The 20,046-nt window shown below is 36.6% G+C and overlaps 1 long non-coding RNA gene across 1 annotated transcript in view; it reads right to left on the reverse strand.

Moving 5' to 3' along the window:
* Positions 1-16,644, reverse strand: part of LOC308509755 — a 158,842-nt gene extending 142,198 nt beyond the window's left edge. Inside the window, exon 1 of the long non-coding RNA XR_013995249.1 lies at positions 16,378-16,644. This is a non-coding gene — a long non-coding RNA (uncharacterized lncRNA). The remainder of the gene's footprint in view (positions 1-16,377) is intronic.
* Between the last annotated feature and the right edge of the window lie 3,402 nt (positions 16,645-20,046).

Below are 20,046 nucleotides of genomic sequence, written 5' to 3' on the forward strand. Positions count from 1 at the left end.
ATATTCTATGTACTATTTATTCATGTCCTTTACCAATTGTTCTTTTAGAATATTAGTCTTTTCTTGATTTATATGTGCATTTTCTATATTAGAAAAGTTCACCCTTTATCTACATCATATGAGTTACAAATATTACTTCCTAGTTTGTCATTATTTTTAAATTTTTAACAGTATTTTTTAATGAGATCACTCTTTTAGTATTTACTACCTATTTTTAGCTGCAGGCCCTGACTTTCTATGGTATAGCAGATCCCAGATTTCTCCTGTATTTTCAGACTGCATTTTACCACCAAGTTGATGATGCTACTCAGTTGATTCTGCTCCACTGTCCAGTGTGCTAGAAACACATTTCCTGTGCTGTTTAGACTATCCTTTCCAAAGCACAGCACATGCTGATGACATCACTAATATAATAACTGAAGATGTGAGCCAGTTTGTTCATACCATGTTCCAACTTGGAGGTCAGGCTGAATCTGACCAATAATGTTATAAACCCCATCACAGGGATGCCAAGGAGGATGCCTTGGGTCATGGCAAGCTCGGGTTCTGGTCGCCAAGGTTTTTTCTATATTAGACCAGCATGTCAGAAAGCAGCATCACTAACCAGACCTCCGTTGGCCATGAGGCAGCACCTATACCAGCTCCTCCCCCTCACTTTCAAAGGACAGTATTTCTGGGTGTAGAGTTCTTGGTTGACTGTTTGTTTGTTTGTTTTCTCTTTGAATATATCAACCACTGCCTTTTGGCCTCCAAATTTCTGATGAGAAATTTGATTATTGAAGATTCCTTGTAGACATCATCAAAATGGGGGCATGAGGTGAGCCTCTGGAAATCTCCCCTAGAATTTACAACAAATTAAACAGCTATAAATCCACAAAGGAATCCCCCTGCACAGCAGACAGGCAAGACAAAGAATCTCATTACTGAATTCACCTAAAGGTGGGCAAATTGCACGAGCAGGAGAGGAGGGAAAGGAGAAGTACAGACGGAGCTGCGTGGCGTGGGATGCAGACCTAGCTCAGTGCTCCGAGCTCGCTGCCTCCCGGAACTACCGCAGCTGCGTGAGAGGGAAGAACTCGGACTGCTAGGGCTCCACTTATGGCCCACAGCACTGACGGGGCAGCATATAACATAGCTAAACCCAACGCTCACAGCAGAGACCTCGGAGAAAAGACTGAGGAAAGAAGGCTGAAAACAGTGGTTTAAGCCAGCACTGCCACAGAGAATGGAAGCCTTAAGCACTGAGATTAGCTGCCCCTTCCCTACCCTCCGAGAGCTCGCCCAGCCCTAACCTGCCCAGTGCTAGAAGTGGAATAGTACCAGTGTCAGATCAAAACAACAGAATATTTGCAGTTCTGAGAACTGTGGTCCACAGACAAAGATTTGCAGCCCAACTATTTCCTGCAAAGGGGAGGGAGCTGTGGAGGCAGGACTGAATGTGGTGGTAGCTGCCGCCATTGCTCTGGGAAACCTCTCATAGCTCACCCCATCCCTGTACCCACCTATCTGGGTGGATCCCTGCAGGAGTAAACAGAACTGCTGAAACATACCGGCTCTGAATCTGGTGCAGGAAGAGATTTGGAACTTCAAAACCTCTCCGTATCCCAACAGGGACGTGGTGCCCTATGACCCAGGCAAAGTGTTAACATAGGAGAAGCCCGCCTTTCAGGGAATCCCCCAATTGTGTGAGAAGCTGGAATAGCACAGAAAACATAACACTACCATGTGAGAGAGAGAAAAAAAGGCTTCAGTCGGAGAGAAAATAAAACATTTTACCAACACGTACTGGAAAACAAAAGAAAGACCTCTTCCTATCAACCTGTTGCAGAACCCACTCCTGCATATATCTAGGAAGAGAAATAATAAATCAGTAATTGCCAAGAATAAACAAGGCGATAGGACAGCTCAGAAAGAAAGTGAAAAGTCTCCAGAAAAGGAACTTAAAGATATGGAAATATGTGACTTAAATGACAGAGAATTCAAGATTGCAGTTCTGAAAAAACTCGATGAGATGCAAGAAACACAGAAAGGCAGTTTAATGAACTCAGAAACACAATCAAAGAACAACATGAGCATTTTATCAAAAGAGATTGCAATTTTAAAAATGAACCATTACAGGCCTATCTCAAGAAACAAGAAAAATCCGCAATAAATAACCTCACGTTACACCTTAATGAACTACAAAAAGAAGAACAAATGAAATCTAAGGTCAGCAGAAGAAAGGAAATAATAAAAATCAGAGCAGAACTAAATGAAATAGAGAACAAAAAGACAATAGAAAAAATCAATCTGACAAAGAGCTGGTTCTTTGAAAAGATTAACAAAATTGGCAAACCCTTGGCTAGACTCACAAAGATAAAAAGAGAGAAGACACTAATAAACAAAATCAGAAATGAAAAAAAGGAAGTCATCAAAGATGCCACAGAAATACAAAGGGTCATACAAGAATACTATGAAGGACTATATGCCACCAAATTCAATAACCTAGAAGAAATGGACAAGTTCTTAGAAACATATAGCCTTCCAAGGCTGAACCATGAAGAACTGGAAAATCTGAACAGACCCGTTCACCAGTAACAAAATTGAATTAGTCATCTAAAACCTTCCCAAAAGCAAAAGTCCGGGACCAGATGGCTTCACTAGTGAATTCTACCAAACCTTCAAAGAGGATCTAATACCAATCCTGCTCAAACTCTTCCAAAAAATTAAGGAAGAGACAGTACTCCCCAACTCATTTTATGAGACCAACATTAACCTGATACCAAAATCTGGTAAGGACAACACACACAAAAAAACTACCGACTAATATCTCTGATGAATACAGATGCAAATATCCTAAACAAAATTCTAGCAAATCGAATGCAACAATGCATTAAAAAGATTATTCATCACGACCAAGTAGGATTCATCCCAGGGCCTCAAGGATAGTGCAACATTTGCAAATCCATCAATGTGATACATCACATAAACAAAATAAAGGACAAAAATCATATGATTATTTCAATTGATGCAGAAAAAGCATTGGAAAAGATACAGCATCCATTTATGATTTAAACACTTAATAAAATAGGTATAGAAGGAAAATACCTTAACATAATAAAGGCCATATATGACAAAACCTCAGCTAATCTCATAATTAATGGTGAAAAACTGAAGCCCTTTGCTCTCTGTTCAGGAACCCAACAGGGCTGTCCCCTATCACCTCTGCTTTTCAACATAGTGTTGGAAGTCCTTGTCAGAGCAATCAGGCAAAAGAAAGAAAGAAAAGGCATCCAAATTGGGAATGAAGAAGTTAAATTGTCACTCTTTGCAGATGACATGATGCTATTCATAGAAAACCCTAAAGACTCCACCAAAAAGCTATTAGAAACAATCAAGGAATACAGTAATGTGGCCGGCTACAAAATCAACATACAAAAGTCCACTGCATTCCTACATACTAAAAATGAAATCTCATAAAAAGAAATGAAAAAAACATTTTTTTTTTGCAATTGCAGCAAAAAGAATAAAATACCTAGGAATAAACTTAACCAAGGATGTGAAAGACCTATATGCTGAAAACTATAAGACGTTTTTAAAAGAAATTGAAGATGACACCAAAAAAAGGAAAACCATTCTGTGCTCATGGATTGGAAGAATCAACATAGTTAAAGTGGCCATGTTACCCAAAGTAATATACAAATTTAATGCAATCCCGATCAAAATCCCAATGGCATTTTTTAAAGAACTAGAACAAAAAATCATCAGATTTGTTTGGAACCACAAAAGACCCCAAATCAGCAAAACAATCTTAAGAATAAAGAACAATGCTGGAGGTATCACACTCCCAGACTTTAGCTTGTACTACAGGGCTACAATAATCAAAACAGCATGCTATTGGCAGAAAAACAGACACATAGACCAATGGAATAGAATTGAGAACTCAGAAATAAAACCACATAAATATGGACAGATAATTGTTGACAAAGAAGCAAAAAATATGCAATGGAGAAAAGACAGCCTCTCAATAAATGCTGTTGGGAGAATTGGATAGCCACATTGAAAAGAATGAAACTGGACTGCTCTCTATCACCATGTACCAAAATTAATTCAAAATGGATCAAAGACGTAAGTATAATATGTGAAACAATAAACTGCATAGAACAAAACATACATACTAAATTTATGAACCTTGGGTTCAAAGAGCATTTTTTGAATTTGACTCCAAAGGCAAAGGAAGTAAAAGCTAAAATAAATGAATGGGACTATATCAAACTTAAAAGCTTCTGCACAGCAAAAGAAACCACCCACAAAATGAAGAGGCAACCAACTGAATGGGAGAAGATTTTTGCAAACAGTGCCTCCGATAAGGGGCTAATATCCAAAATATACAAGGAACTCATGAAACTCAACAACAATAAAACAAACAACCCAATTAAAAAATGGGGAGAGGACCTGAAGAGACATTTCTCCAAAGAGGACATACAAATGGCAAATAAACATATGAAAAAATGCTCAACATCACTAATCATCAGAGAAATGCAAATAAAAACCACAATGAGATATCACCTCACCCCAGTTAGAATGGCTATCATCAACAAGACAAATAGTAACAAGTGTTGGAGAGGCTGTGGAGAAAAAGGAACCCTCATACACTGTTGGTGGGAATGCAGACTGGTGCAGCCGTTATGGAAGGCAGTGTGGAGGTTCATCAAAAAATTACAAATAGAATTCCCGTGTGACCCAGCAGTCCCTCTCCTGGGTATCTACCCCAAAAATCTGAAAACATTTATACATAAAAACTCATGTGCTCCAATATTCATTGCAGCTTTATTTTCGGTGGCCAAGACATGGAAACAACCTAAATGTCCTTCGATAGATTAATGGATAAAGAAGTTGTGGTATAGATACACAATGGAGTACTATACGGCGGTAAGAAAAGATGGAATTGAACCATTTGTGACAACATGGATGGATCTTGAGATTATAATGCTAAGCGAAATAAGTCAGACAGAAAAAACAGAGAACCATATGATTTCACTGATATTTGGTATATGAACTAAAATGCAACAGAAGAACAAGACAAACAAATAAGAAACAAAAACTCATAGACACAGACAATAGTTTAGTGGTTACTAGAGGGTACGGGGGGCGGGGGTAGTAGATGAGGGTAAAGGGGATCAAGTATATGGTGATGGAAGGAGAACTGACTCTGGGTGGTGAACACACAATGGGATTTATAGATGATGTAATACAGAATTGTACACCTGAAACCTATGTAACTTTGCTTACAATTGTCACCCCAATAAACTTCAATTTAAAAAAAAGATTCCTTGTACAAATTTCTTCTCTCTTGCCTCTTTCAAGATTTTCTCCTTGTGTTTGTTTCACAGTTTGAGTATAATGTGTCTCAATCTGAAGCTCTTTACGTTCATCCTATTGGAGTTTTATAGGTTTCTTAGATGTTTATATGTATGTCTTTTATCAAATTTGTGGAATTTTGGTAATTTTTTCTTCAAATACTCTCTCTTCCCCTTCTGTGATTACTACAATGCATATATTAATCCCCTTTATGCTGTCCCACATGTCCCTTAGGCTCTTTTCACTTTCTTGAATCTTTTTCTTTCTGCTTCTCAGATTTGATTTTTTCAATGTCCTATCTTCAAAGTTGTTCTTTATTTTGCCTGCTCAAATCTACCTTTGAATCACTCTAGTGAATTTTTCATTTCAATTATTATAATTTTCAGATTCAGAAATTTTGTTTGTTTGTTTCTTTTGGGGTTTTCCATTTCTTTGTTGCTATTTCCATTTCTTTCACACATTTTTTTCTTTCTCAACTCTTTCCTTCCTTCCTTCCTTCCTTCCTTCCTTCCTTCCTTCCTTCCTTCCTCCCTCCCTCCCTCTCTCCCTCCCTCCCTCTTTTCTTTCCTTCTTTTCTCTCTTTTTTAATCTGCCACCAGGTCTTTCTCAGGGAAAGTCTGTTGGTTTATATTTTCCTATTTCATTGTATAGCTTGTTATTTTCTGTTGAAAACTAGATACTTGAATCTATATAGTAACTCTGCAAATCAGGTTCTCCCCTTTTCCAGGGTTTGCTTTTTGTTTTGTACAATTGTTGTTTGCTGTCTCTGTACTGACAGTCAGCCTGAGGTGTACACTTAAGATATTCTCAGGTCTTTTCTGAGCCAGTGCCTTTCTCTGGGCATACACAGTCACTTTTTTATTTTCCCTACATATGCAGTTGTTTTGAATGTCCTAGTGCTTAATGTCTAGCTCTTGAAAGAGGGAAAAGAGAAAAAATAAAGGGAATGGAGGTGCCTACCTTTGAAATCCCTGAGAAATCACTTCAGCTCTGGGGGAAGAGCTTGCCAAAATGGGGGGAGGTGCATCAATAATAGCAGCCCTCCTCTGTGTCAGCACCTCTGTCATCAGAAGCAGCAGTCAGTGATACAATTCTCGATATTTGGAAGAAAGTGTCCTATTGCTCATCTAGCTCTTGAAAACTATTTAGATTTACCATCTAAACTTTCTCCATGGAAATTTCAAGCTTTCAGTAATCTCTGGAGTTCTAAAATAGTTGTATCAGATAAATTCTGCCAGTATAATTATTGCCTACAATCTTTACTAAATTGTCTTTTCTGTGGGAAGCTTTTAAATTACATGTTCTAACTTATTTAATTGATATTATATTCAATTTAGTATCAATATTAATATTCTATCAAATGTTTAAATAACATATTTTTTCTGAAATGTGTTTTTGTTAATGTTTTCAAGGAATTTACCTATTTCATTTGGATTATGAAATATATTGCCTTACATTTATTCATGGCAATTCTTATTATCCTTTTTATGTCTATACGAACTGTAGTAATGTCCTATTTTCAATTATGTATTGATCGTTTGTGTCTTCTCTCTTTTCCTTGATTAGTCTAACTTTGGTTTATCAATTATATTGGTCTTCCAAAAAAACAATTGTTTTGTTGATTATCCTCTAGTATTTGTTTTCTATTTTATTGATTTATGTTCTTATCTTTTTCTTTCCTTCGCTTATGTTGATTTTAATTGATCTCTTTTTTTCTAATTGTTTTTAAATTATATTTTTAATATTTTAGATCAGTGATTTGAATTTTCCTTTTCTTCTCTAGGTATACTATGGGAGGATGACAAGTGCATAGATTTGGAATCTGGAGACCATGGCAGGACCAGAGATAATAGCATTATATGCTAACATGTGGTACAACCCAATGTTGGGTTCTCTGAAAGAACTAAGTAAATAGCAACTTACTGCCCTGCCTAGGGTCTGAATACATTGAGAAATAGGATAAAAGAATCAGCAGCTAGAAAATCATAATATCTCCTGAGTTGAAGAATGTTATTTATTTTGTGGCCACATGGGCCTGACAGCCCCTGCATTAAGCAGACTTCCCCCATCCTGGTGTCACTGGACCGGGGCAGGAGTCTCTGGGGGTCTGCTGATGTAAGATTGTCAGTATGCAGGAACAGAGGGAAAGTCCATCTTTGTATAGATAGCTTATTCCCAAAGGTGGGAGTGGGGGTGGGGGTAAGGGAGAGATGAAAAAATAGCTGGGCTAAATAAGCCCTGATTAATATTCTTAAATCTACTCATCCTGGAAGTTACTCTATCTTCCCTATGCTAGAGTAGGTAAAAGGGTAGAAGGAGACTAGAAGTGTTACACTAATTAAGCTCCTTTTATCATGGTAAAGAAACATAGGGAATGGAGAAGAAGCATTCTACTTTAATAATCAGGACTAAGTAAGATTAACAGAACGGTAACAGAAGTCACTTTGTACAAAGGATAGCATAAAAATTAGGTAACCCTACCTTTCACCAAGATAATATAAGCCCCAGTCTCTCTTCCCACTTCCAGAAGAAAGTGTCATAAGAGGGATAGCAGCCTGAATTAGGCCAAAATTTGGTGCAAGAGTCAGCTTTAAAACCAGATGATACTGCAAATTGGCAAGGAATTGTATTCTTATCAACATAAATGGTGCTAAAGTTACTTTCACTTATATAGAAAGAAGAAAAGCACGTTATTGTGTATCTCCTTGGTGATTTTAAATTTTAACCCATGACTTTGCAAATGTCAACACCACTCTGATTTCTGAGAAAGACACTGTGAAATGAGAAAGTCAACCTTCCACTTTGGTTTCCTGCTATGTTTAATTAACCTTGCTTTATGTAAGTAAACTCTCCTACTCTAGGTAACAAATTATTCAACACCAAATATACCAGTCAAGAGAAAGAGACTTCTACATTAATTGTCACGTTCAAAGTAGAAATCTGATGAGTTAAGGAAAACTTTTAAGATGTAGTATTCTGCAAGTAATATATTTTAAACTCTATTTTAATGTGTACTGCAGCCAGATACCCTCTTTAAGGGTAAGACACTCATCCCTTACTTCTGAGAATTTTGCCTGCTGATCACTCATAATTGCATTTCACCCTGGGAATTATTTTCAGCCACAGAAACTACTCCACCCAGAGGAGGACTGTATCAATGACTAGCTGATTGATGCAGGCTTACAAAGGCCTGCCACTATCAATTTAGGACAAATCTGAAGAGCCACTTTAGCTGTAAAGTTCCCCACGGGGTCAGTTGCAGCATGACTGGCAGTTGCATTGTGAGTCGGCTTTCCCCTCTGCCTTTCTCCCTAACTCCCAGGTGCATCCCCTGAGAACACACCTCAAAAGAGCTTCTATGGACATATCTGTTTCTGATTCTACGTTCAGGAAACCCAGTGTAAGAGAGTTGGTATCAGGAGTGGACCTAGAAAGCAGACTGTAATGGGATCTGAAATGGATCACTCACTGGCAGGCTGGCACTGAGGACACTGGTGGTTGGTGTAATTGACATAGCCCCTGGCACACCCTTATGGTACAATTGTTCATTTTTTCACTGGTGTTGAAGTGGGATGGCACACCAATGAAAGGGAACCTACTGGCTGGTGCACTGTTTCTTGCACGGTTCCTAGTACTATAACATTTTTGTTGTAGACATCTTTGCCACAAGCATTTTTGCTGCAAATATTTTTGCCACATAACTAATTGATTGTAAGGCAGTTTGCCATAAAAATGATAAAAATCACAAAAAAAACAGGGTTATGGAAAAGAACATAACAGAATTTATAAGTCTTTATTACAAAACACAAAATATTGAAAACATTTAATATGTGTGTAGATTCATGGCAATACTACAAAAATAACATTTTATTTTGTGGATCATACCCAAACACTTCTCTTCATTCTATGGAAAATTGGTTGAGCTTTACATGATCAAAAAGGGCCCTTGATCTCTTTCTCCTCCCAATGTAGTGTGTTTCAAAATAAGAAACTAACTCTTGAGGCAAATCGTCATCACCTGGAAGAAATGCTAATTAATTTAAGACCACTACCACATCTACTCATCATTCCTGGAGGGCTTGGTAAGATTTATGTATAATATGAAAATGGAAGGACCTGAGAGAACTACATGCATTGAGAAATGAAACCAAACTGACAACTAGTTTAAATAGTCATACATTGTCGGTCAAAGGTGCTTTATTCATCAGTGGAGAAAATTAAACCAACCAACCAACCGAACAAGCAAACAGAAAAACTGTCAACCAGTTATTTTATCTCTTTTATGGCAAAAATGCCTTACAGCCAACTAGTTATGAGATAAAAGTATTTGCAGCAAAAACGCTTGTGGCAAAGATGTCTGCAGCACATGTGCTATGATGAAAACCCTGAACATGCTCCTGCATTTGAGCAGTGTGAAGGACATGGTAACTATAAAGAGTATAAATGGGCATGGATGTGGGATGCACCACTGAGTTATCAAAAACAGAGAACAATAGGGCAGGGTGATTAATAAAAAAAATAAAGTAACATGGATAAGCCAGAGGGCCCTCTTAGTAGTAGTTAATGAAAGCTTCATCTCCTGAAGCTGAAGGACAGATACAGTGAAGCACTAAGCCCAAGTCTTCATCATAAGAATAGTAGAGCTTCAGAGGGTGAATTCTCAGCCTACCAGATCCCTTCCATAGTGATCAAAGCTACTGTATTGAATGAGAGGGACAGTGAAACACGATGGGAATGTCTGGTGAATGCAATTAAAATTTTGAATTCCCAGATTCTCTTGAACTCAATTAGGCCTGCAGAAGTTGCCCACCTTCCCTTGGTAGAAGATTAATGCCATCCTACACCCTTGTTTGAAGATCACACAGAGACCTCAGGTGAGGCAGGTTGTGTCAGAGACTATGCTTGTCCCACCTCAGGATTGGCCCCCACTTTGTCTCGGCCTCAGCAACTTGACCAAAAACAAGGATCAAATCCCAGAAGACCAACTGGGAAGGTGATAGGCGTGCTAAGGTAATAGAAGGATGAAATGCCAAGGAACTTCTAGAGCACCAAGACACTCTTAATAATTCTACACTAAAAAAATAGAGCCTTACTTATTTCTATATGTGATACAAGCTTCTACAGAAGCTTTCTTGATATTTTCATGCTAAAATGGAAGTTTTATCTTATATCTAACCTGCTTGTCCCCTGAAAAAGAACAAACAGTAATTAACTTGATAGGAAATCATGACAGATTGGAACATATGACAAACTGCTTTGGTATTGCTCAGTTTAGTAGCTAGTGAATAAAATTTATTGAAAAGAGTTTTAGAAGACTTTGAAATGAATTACCACAAACTAAAAGTAGAAAAATGTTTATTTTAAAATATGACCCTGAATTGCTAAAGGGTGCATTCTTTATCTCTATGTAATAAATTAAACGAACACTTGGTTCATTCAGAACTAGAAGCCAATATATAGAAGTGAATTACAAAATCTTAAAGTACTTGTGCATATTTAAAGCTCTTCAAAATGTTTCAAGCTGTGAATCATACTGGTGATGAACTGCGTTGAAACAGGCCTTATACTGTTTGACATTGGATCTACCATAAAAAAATTGTTTAAACTCTTTGAAATAGAAGTTTTATGTAGTAAACAAAAAGAAATACAAATTATATCAATTGCACAACAATACAGTTCAATCAAAGCCATTATGTGGTAGACACATATTTGGCTAAAAATTAAAGTTTTATTATACTAAATGTTTGGAAATTTGGAAAGGTCAGCATTTAAAAGTATTTTCCTACTAGCTATAAAACAGAAAATAACTTACCATTGCCCCTGACAGATTTTAATTATTTGAGAAAGAATTTTATTTCTGGTATAATAAGCTGTCCCTGTACTTTTAGCAGGCTGCCCATTTCACTATCTCAACAAAACCCTTTTATTGATAGTCATTCCAGGCATATGTGTAAATTTTCCTTGGGGGACCTCTAAACAACACCAAAGAAAATTAATTCATTGCATAAATATTATTGTGCATAATTATAAAAATAATTCTTCTGAGTACTCTAAATTTAAAACCAAGTAATCAGCCACAATTAACCTAGGATAATTTTTGTTCTTATAGATTTTTTTCTATTGTTAACAAAGAACTATGATAACTTCAAAATATCATTACTTTGTCTAAGAGGAGTTTCATTTTCTTTCATTGAAATGCTGTAATTCATGTTCAATAAAACACTGAACATATTCTTTTTCTATAAGCTCATCACATGAAATGTCAGTTATAGTACAGTGTGACTGCAGGATATCAGGAAGGTGGGTGTTTTTTCAAGAAACTTGGAGATATCTCTAAAATTTACATACACAATTTTCCTTAAACACTTCTTAATTCAGAGCACCTCTCCTCTCACCTAAGGGCCAGCTTTATTTTCCTACATGAAACAGCTAAAACTAGAATAAAATATATGAAACAATAGTTTTTATATACCAGACACCAGATAGCACAGGATCCTTGAGAGATGGAAAACAAATGAGGCGAGTCCACCATTGCCCCATCTGACTGTCTGGAGAGAGTTTTCAGTCTGCAGCATCCCCAAAATTGCCCCACCCTTTCATTGACTTAAAGAGATAGAGCAGGGACTCTGGGAGAGGCCACAGCAGAGGGAATTCACAGGACAGAGAATAGAGAGGGGAGAGCTCCAGGGAGAGTTCTCTGGCAGGCCTTCAGCTGAGTTCAGCTCAATCATCGTACGTGCGAGAGGAAACCACGCACCAAGGAAAGAAACAACAAAGGGAGCAGAGGGAACAATCCCTGAAACTCACTAAGTCTTAGGAGAAGTTTAACTTTCTGCCAGTCAGGGCATAAAACTTTATAATTTATGGGCGTCAGGTAGAATACTCAAAAGGGTATTTTACTCAAAATGCTTAAAACTGAACCTTGGAAAGATCATACTGTTTTTAGGACAAAGCTCAAGAATATTACGCAGCATATAAAAATATTCGGCGCAAGGTAAATTTCACAGGCATGCAAAGAAGCAGGAAAATGCAATCCATAATAAGTAGATCAATCCATTAATACAATCATGCCAAGAAATGATAGAATTAATAGAAAAAGACATTAAAATGTTATTATATCTATAACACATATGTTAAAGGAATAGAGGAAATATGGAGTACGTTAAGTAGAGCTGCAGAACTTCACAATTGAAAGTCTAGGGGGAAAAGTACAATGCCTGAGATGAAAAATACACTGAGTGGGATAAATAGATTAGACACTGTAATGAAAAGACATAGCAATAGAAACTGTCCAAAATAATGAAACACAGAAAGAAAAAATACTGAAAATAAATAGAGCACCAGTTTGCTGTGGAAAAACTTCAGGTGTCCTATTCAAGTCTCTGTAAAGGAGAGCACAGAAAAAAATATTGTGTTGGCACAAAAATAATTGCAGTTTAACAGGTTAAAAATAATTGCAAAAATCACAATCATTTTTGCACCAACCTAATATTTGAAAAATGACTTAAAATTATCAAGATTTTATGAGAATTATAAACCTACAGATCCTAGCAGGCTTATTAGGGGGATCACTTCATAAATTATATAAATGTCTAACCACTATGCTGTACATGAAAATAATATCAAATGTCAACTATAATAAAAAAGAAATAGTCATGGGGATGTGTAGTGTAGCATGGATAATATAGTCTACAATGTTCTAGTAACTATGTACCGTGTCATGTGGGTACTAGACTTGTGAGTTATGTAAATGTCTGAGCACTATGTTGTTCTGTACACCTAAAACTAATAAAAAGAAAAGAAAAGTAAACATGATGGAAATTATATCAACACACATTACAATCAAGTGGCTTAAAACCAGTGATTTAAAAAACTTCTCTAGGTTTTTAAAAATTGTATTTATATTATAATGTACCACATTGGCATTAACATCTTTACCTAAAGACTTTATATATATTGCTCCATGCCATAAAGTCAGTAACATCTCTTTATATAGCAAGCACTGTGTTAGAAATTTGGGGGATGGAGAAATATAAACATAAACTAGATTATGGTCAAAGTATCACCAATCCATTGATTCTGGCCTTTTTCATGAAAGAAACTATTATGGAAACCCTATAACATCAAAAATTTCCTTTTCTCTAACATTAGAGAGACTTTGACACCAGTTCTATATAAATCTTCACTAAATCTCATCACTTTTTGGTGCTGATGTTTTTGTGAGTCGAGGTTTGTTTTTGCTTATTGGTTTGTTGATTTTAAGGGAAAAGAAAACAGAGGAGCAGCATAAGTTTTTATTTTACAAAAGTAGAATCAAAATGAACAAAAATTGAGAGTTATTGGTGAATTTAGAGAAGAAAATCCAAGTAGTAAAAACAGGAATTCTCAAGATGACTAACAAGCTGAATTCTGGAAATGGTTTTAGATGATACCAATTTACTCATAAATCTATGTAAATATTTCTGATATTGTATGGTTAAACAGGAAAAGGAACAGAATGCAGCTAATGCGAAAACCATAATAATTAGTACAATTTAATTCATCCTGTATGGTAATTCCTTATTGGGTATTATATTATTGAAACCTTAATATAACGGTGTCATGTATGAGTTATTAGTTATTAGTCCTGTTACCATAGAAGTGAAGACTGAGGTTTTGAGAAATTACCATATATGCCAAAATTTCAGCCACACAGAATATGAAGTAACACCAAATATAAGGCCCAAAACAAAGAAAGCCATGAACGTCTTTGCAATGAAAAAATGTAAAAATTGTGTATCTGGCTCATTTCCATTCTTCAGGCCTCATTCTTCAAAGGCTTAAGTCCTCAGAGAGTCTTCCTGACAAGCCTATATTTATTGGTTCCTCCCTAACACCCACAGGATTTTTTTTTATCAGAGCTCTTCACAATTTGGAATTATGTCTGTATATGTTTACTTATTTATTTTCTCAGTAGGCTTAAGCCTCATGAAGAAAGATGCAGTGCTTTCTTCATTTATCACTCACCACTTATACCAATGCTGCTACCACTAATACTAACACTAACAATAACAATAGCAATATTATACTACTAGGCTTAGTACTACATAAGTTCTTCTGTATTTACATAGTCCAGAAGGATGGTGGATGAAGTGGAAGAATTCCCATTTTGTCACTTTGATGAAAACAATAATAAAATAAGAAAGTCAAAATATATTTACTGTGATAAGAACAAGACCTTTTTAGACTGTCCATTAGCAGTCTTATCATTATTATGGACTATTTCAATAGAAATAGCCACTTGCATTAAAAGTAGCCATTTTCAGTATATGAAGCTCTGTTTTTAGTTCAAGGAAATCTTATTGGCTAAGCAATATTGCATAAGAGAGATATAGCTAAAGCTCCGCTTCATGTTTTCTAAGAAGTCTGTGCAGTGTTTTGAAAGCAATTAAAATTTTTGTGGCTTTTAGATATTTAATATCATCAAGCCAACAATCTGCTCACCCTTATTTTCCTAAGTTTCCCATTCCAATAGTCAGTCTGGTCACCGAATGGCTTATGGTTTCATTTAATGAAGTGCAGAGCTCTGTAAGTATTTAACATATAACACATGGTAATACACACACCCAGAAGCAATTAAATCAATGAGAACTTCAATATGCACTCCATTCCCTACACCTTGGAGTTCCAAGAATGTAAATCAGCCATACCCATCTAAGACAACTGTGGACTGAGTGCCTGGAATGGGACAGTTTTAGAAAAACAATCACAGAAGAGTTTCCTTAAAGTGACATATTTGTGCAAAGAAAATGAACAGCAGCATAAATAGCTTTTTTCTTTCTGATGCACAATAAATTAGGAGTATTAACACTAATTAAACAAAAGAAAGATGGACTATACTCAGTAAATTCCTTTTGCAATTCTACCAAAAGCCATTACTGCTTCTGTACTTTAAGTCATAGTCTCTTAGCCCAAATAAATTTTATTCCTTAACATCTAACTTAGTTTAGATAAAATAGAACCGAGGGCCAAATGTGGTGATTTTTATCCCTCAAACCTGGTTTTGAATATTTGCTCTCTTGCAAATTTAAGGTAATTTTTATTTATGGAATTTTTGTGGGATTAAGTTAAATAAAGAACACCAGGGATATATGGAATTTTATCAAGACCCACTATGGCTATCTTATTACCTAGATCACTATTAAATCCCTGGCCAGTCTGCTCTTTTGTTGCTTGCCCCAACAAGTATCTTAACTCAGGCCACTGAGACATTAACCTTCATTGATTGTTTGCCACCAAGTTTCCTTTGTGTTAAACAAAGCACCTACATACGGGTTTTTCCACCAAATCAAATTAACTCCTCTGGCAGACAAGCCATCAGTACTCACTACCTGCCTTTTTCTGTCCTGGAAGAATTCCATGAATAATGATCTGGAGGGAGGTGGGAAGGGACTGGCAGCAGCCCTTGGCTGAATGTCACAAAATCCCATTGTTCTTAACAAAGCTTCAGTAGTTTTTCCTTGAGTGAAATAGTAATGGTAACAACAACAATAATTATTATAACTTCTTAATTGTATGCCTTTGGCTGTTTTCCTGTCTTGCAATGTTCTTTTTGGAAAATTTTGTCCATTTTTGCTATTACTTTTTGGGGAGAAAATTTGCCACACTTCACTCCACCATACTGGAAGTCCACTGTCAATCTTGGTAGTTTTAAGTCACTAACATTTGTTACTTAGTCTGTCCTGACTGATATTGCATCTCTCTCTCTCTCTCTCTCTCTCTCTCTCTCTCTCTCTCTCTCTCTCTCTCTCTGTCAAATCAGTCACAAATATTTAAAACATTCAAAATTTAAGTTCTATTTCCAGTTTCACCTCCAACATGTAAAGACTTTGGAGGTTACTGCACTGTTTCTCACAACAAGAAAGAAAAATGAACACACTAAAAATCAATGAATTGTATTAGACCCATCATAAAAGTGAGGAGGCAAAGCAAACCACCACCCCAATATCACTTGAAGAAACAAGTGAATACAAAGAGTCATAGCCAAGGTCAGCTTACCTAAAGAAGAAGCTTCGGAACAAGTTTCGGAACAAGTAACTGTCACAGGACAATTAAATGATAATTTTGATAAATTGCTGGAGTCTGAGTGTAGACTAGTGTCATGCAGGGACTTGCAGTGGTGAGGCCAAAGACGAGCACCCACGGAGCCATAGATAGGGGAGTCATACCACTGTATTCTTGCTGGCCGCTAGGTTGGAGACACAGGGCGCAAACATATGCCAGTGCCCTAATAATGGGTCTTCATACAGTCTCTCTGGTGGCCGGGCGAGACACACAAAGTAGGATCCACCCAATCTGCAATCTGCAATCCGCCATCCAGTTTTCTGCCTGCCAACCAATCCCACTTGCTAGCTGCAATCTGCCATCCACTTCTCTGCCTGCCAACAAACCAACCAACCAATGTAGCCATGGCAATTATATCAGGGGCAATTGGCTAACTGGTTACAGCTGATGGCCAACCAGTCACGGCCGATGGCCCTACACTACCTGAGCCAGCACCTTTCCACGTGAGGCCGAGAGCCTGGAAACTGCTCTCTGGGGCTCTGTCCTCACACTAGTTTGAGAATTAAAATCTCCTGGGGGTCTAGCATTAGCGGAGCCCGAATTTTCATGAGTTTTACCTCCAGCAACTACACCAGGTTATCATGATGAAGATCAGAGAAAAGTCCACTCATGTTTCAGAGTGGGGAGGGGAAAACCTAACCATGTAAAAATATACCCAGGTATTTTTAATTACCTCAGAGCATTTTCCATAACAAAGTCTGCCCTGGGAGGAAAACTACTTTACTAGAGCAGCATCTGACCTTCAGAAATAGCATTAACCAATTCCATTCTTCTCTGATATTTCTGTCTCATTTAAGAGGAGAAGGAAAAAGGCTAAGAAGTGTTTCTGAATGTCACAGTCCCAAAACTCAATGGATTATTTGCAAGATTATGAAACATTTCCCCTCTCCAACACCTTTCCACCACATCACAGGGCTCCAGTATACGAGTAAATAAAGCGGATTGCAGATGAAAGCGCTGCAAGACACAGCCTGTATTTAAGAAGAAATGCTTAGGGAAACCCTAAGAAGAGACAAAAACAAGAATGCTAAATAAAATTGAAACCTCTAGTGTCTAAAACTACAGGAAATAAATGTCTAAGCACTATGTTGTATACACCTGAAACTAATATAAATAAGTAAGTAAGTAAGTAAAAAAAAAAATAAATAAATAAATAAAAAGTGAACAAATAAATATGTGTTTGAACAACAACAACAACAAAATATTGAATATAGTCCAACTTCTCTGGTGTAAGGACTGAAATTAGGATTCAGCATTACAGGCTGCCTTGACAGCTGGTAAAATCAGTAGGGCCTCAAATGGTCTAACCACGAATTCCCCATTGTACTCCCACAGATAATGTTCTCTTTTTACAGGACTGGCAGAGTGTTTGCTTATTTCTGAGTAGTGAGCTTTTGGTTTCTTGCCAGTCTATGGAATTATTCAAACAAGCCAGTCACATTATCACGCGAGTACAAGAGTCATCTACCCTCTTGTTACTGCAGAGTCTGCCTCCCATACTCCTGACTTATTCACTCTGTTCTCAGATTTAACCCTCATGTGGCTATGCATGGCATTCTGCGTCCTCCTGCCCTACGATGTCAGTATATGTAACACACTGCAGTGGATCTCCTCTGTTCAATGTCAAGTATCATGTGTTCAGCCATCCCCATAAACTTAGGGCAAAAATCCATCCTTAACCAGTATGATGAAAATGAGGTAACAAAAACAATACCTACCCAGATTAACATAAACCTTACATAAATTCATATTTACTTCAGTTTCTATACCCAATACAACACATCTCACTTTCAAAAAAGGTTACAAGGCATACAAAAAGGCAACAAAAAACACCATATAAAGAAACAAAGAAGGTATCAGAACTTAACTCAGATGATGATACAGATTTAGGGAGTATAGGTAAGGAATTTAAAATAACTATGATTAATATGGTAAGGGCTCCAACAGAGAAAGTAGATAACATGTGAGAACAGATATATGATGTAAGCAGAGAAATCAAAACTCTAAGAAAGAATCAAAAGAAAATGCTATAAATCAAAAACTATAGCAGAAACGAAAAATTTCTTTGATGGCTTATCAGTACACTAGACAATGTCAGTGGAAAGTATCAGTGAATTTGAAAATATGTCAATAGATACAGATGGCAAACAGACAAATGAAAAAATGTTCAACCTCACTAATCATTAGAGAAATGCAAATAAAAACCACAATGAGATACTACCTCACCCCAGTCAAAATGTCTATCATCAATAAATCAACAAACAACAAGTGCTGGCGCGGATGTGGAGAAAAGGGAACGCTTGTGCACTGTTAATGGGATTGCAGATTGGTTCAGCCACTATGGAAAACAGTATGGAGGTATCTCAAATATCTGAAAATGGAACTATCCTATGACCCAGCAATTCTACTCCTAGGTATCTATCCAGAGAAATCCAAAACTCAAATTCGAAAAAAATTTAGGCACCCCTATGTTTATTACAGCACTATACACAATAACCAAAACATGGAATCAACCAATATACCCATCGGTAGACGACTGGATTAAGAAGGTGTGGTACATTTATACAGTGGAGTATTACACAGCCATAAAGAACGGAATCTTACCATTTGCAACAATATGGATGGACCTAGAGAAAATTATGTTAAGTGAAATAAGTCACACAAGACAAATACCATATGATCTCACTTATATGTAAATCTAAAGAAAAGAATAAATGAATGAACCAATCAGAAACAGTCTCAGCGACATAGAGGAAAAACTGAGGGTTGCCAAATGGGGCGGGGGGGATGGGGAATAAGAGGGAAGGTGAGGGGATTAGAAAGCACAATTGGTAACCACAAGATTACCATGGGGATACAAAAGTCAATTTGAGTAATGTAATCAATAACATTGTAAAGATTTTGTAAGGTATCCGATGGACACTTGTCTCATTAGGGAGACCACCTCAGAGATCATGTAGATGCCTGATCACTGCACTGTACACCTGAAGTTGAAGCTGAACAATAATGAATGTCAACTACTATATATATATATATATATATATATATATATATATATATATATATATATATATATATATATATATATATGTATGTATTTACAAGAAGTGGAGTACAGCATTAGGAATAGAGGCAGTGGAAATGTAATGGCTGCATGCAATATCAGAGGCGTAGTAGATGGGGGAGGGGGGTAATCACTGTGTGAGTGATATAAATGATAAATGTTTAATTATTGCATTGTTTTGTACCCCTGAAACTAATTAAAAATAATGTTGAAAATAAAAATAAATAAAAAATAATAATAAAATAAAATACCACTGTGATTCACACACACACACAAAATAAAAATATGTCAGTAGAAATTTTCCAACTGACAGGAGAAAAGAAAAGTGGAATGGAAAATAAAAAAGGAACAAAATATCCAAAAATGTTGAGACAATTTTAAAAAGTATAACATACACAAAATAGGAATACCAGAAGAAGAATGAGAGAAAGCAGAAAAATGGTTGAAATAATAATGACAGACAATTAATGACAGACACCAAATCACAGATACAGGGAGCTTAGAGAATATTAAGAAGGATAAAAACTAAATAATCTAAA

This window comes from Rhinolophus hipposideros, assembly GCF_964194185.1.
Source record: "Rhinolophus hipposideros genome assembly, chromosome: 17".
Taxonomy (NCBI): Eukaryota; Metazoa; Chordata; class Mammalia; order Chiroptera; family Rhinolophidae; genus Rhinolophus; species Rhinolophus hipposideros.